Raw genomic sequence first — 2,219 nt, forward strand, 5'->3', positions numbered from 1 at the left:
CATGTCTACAAATTCTGAACAAAAACTGTGAAAATTTGATGAAACTTTGTTGATTTTTTTCATTCTTTCAAGTCTCGATTTATTATATAATTTCCGAAGATTTTTTCAAAATAAATAGCGATGAGGGATATTTCACCCGCCGGTGAAAAGAAATCGCAGTCACCATAACGCACATCACTAATATTACTGTTCACAATCACGTTTACATTCAAAATTACAATTCATAATTTCGTTTTGTAACAAATACGTAATATAGATGTATCCATTTACTTAAATGTAAACGGATTAAGAATCAGAGTGCTTGAAGAGATTTGAGCGTTTGGTACAAAAAGTATTTTTGATGTTGAAATTGTACTTAAAATCGGCAAATTGTACTTTTGTACATTTTAAAATTAATTGAAAAAAGTACAATTGTACTTAAAATATCAACACTGTTTCACTGGCGCTGTACTTGCTGCAGCGATGCCAGATTTGAGCGTACCCAATTTTTTACCGATAATAACTCATGCGAGGGATTTGGGTATTGGGCATTTTACAACCCTATTAGGAAGTACACATATCTCTGTTCGTATAGAATAGTAGCTTATGTCGGAAGACTGGCTTTAGTATAATGAACCATAAAAAACGGTAATGTTAATGGCGATGCTAGCATGTCAATATTCGTATAAAGTTTCATAAAAAAATTCCTTGTGGGTTAGAGAATATAGGAAATGGTACATTTTACTAAAGCCGGCCTCCCGACATAAGCTACTATTTCATACGAACACAAATATATTCGTCTACAAATAATGAGGATTATTTTAATTAAGTCCTAAGATAAGTTTGTGAATCTTATCAGTGTTCTATGTAAGAACCAAAAATCAATACCATCGCCAATTAGAACTTTTGATTTAAAAGAAAAATATACATAGCGAATTTACTCAATACTTAGTCTGGCATCACTGTTTGAGCATTGATGTGCTCAGCTCACTGTTGCCAAGGTCGTGCATCTTGCACTAAATTTAGTGCTTTTGGGAAACCAAAAAGCCAAAATAATTGGAATTCAATGCTTGGTGCGGTATTTTGTGATGCTTTTTTAATTTAAGCACTCCGAATGCATAGGTACATATGTATGTATGTATACACTATACACTTTTATTCTACATTAAGATGGAATTCATTTACTAAATAAAATGTGAGGAATAGGTAAATTAAATATGTTTTGCGTTCTTATAAATGTATTCAAATTAATTTATTAATAAAAACGTGAGGAAATGGATATGTATATACACTTGTTACTGGATCAAGAAAATTATTAAACATGATGATAAAAATTTTGGCGCTTTTGTTTTGGAAAAATTGGCTTTTTCTGGTGGTCTGATGCCACACTGGCTCAGTTGTCGCAAAAGTACACATTCATACACGCATTTTTACTTGAAAATAAGTGTGTAGTGGTCAGTGTTGGCGCGTCGTCCCAAGAAAATGTATCACCGACCAAGCCAAAAATGTATCCAAATGTATAAAATTTTCTTTTTTTACGTATCCATCTCATAATTTGTAAGAAAACCAAACATTTTGAAGAAAAATACATAATTTAACCCATCCTAAGGACTTGGAATACGTGTATATATATTTTTATATTTCATAAAATCAAACATTTGTAATCTCAATTTATAAATAACATCATTTATACAAAAGCATTTTGCAAAGTAAGTATCAACAAGTAAGAAAGTCTAAGTTCGGGCGGAACCGAACATTAAATACCCGGCGCAAGTATTAAATATATGTCACCTTTCCGAAAGCTACCGCTACATGATAAGCCGGGGTGTATACATTTTAAGTAAATTAGTTTCCTCTCCTAGTGTGTGCAAAATTAAACACTGTCTGTTTACTTTTACATATCAAATTTGTCACGTAGCGCACACAAGGAATGGGTTTTGGGGGTAAATTTATTATGATATAAGAAATGTTGATAGAAAAAATTTTCTTTTCCATTTCTTGTGCGTCATTTTGTAAGAATCTTTCTTTTTTCTTGAGAGCTCTTTAAAGTTTAACTGCGAATGAAAGCATTGTCCTAAAAATATGCAATGCATACTCACTTACTGTTGGTTTTTACACTTTACAGGCTAAAAAAGTTTACCACTGATATGTACTTAATAAGCATTCGAAGATTTAATTTGCTTACTTCGAATTCGTTCCACCAAAATGAGCTACATGATAAAAATACAAGTTCAGTTAAA

Source organism: Rhagoletis pomonella, unplaced genomic scaffold (genome assembly GCF_013731165.1).
Source record: "Rhagoletis pomonella isolate Grant_MI unplaced genomic scaffold, Rhpom_1.0 Rhpom_scaffold_05181, whole genome shotgun sequence".
NCBI lineage: Eukaryota > Metazoa > Arthropoda > Insecta > Diptera > Tephritidae > Rhagoletis > Rhagoletis pomonella.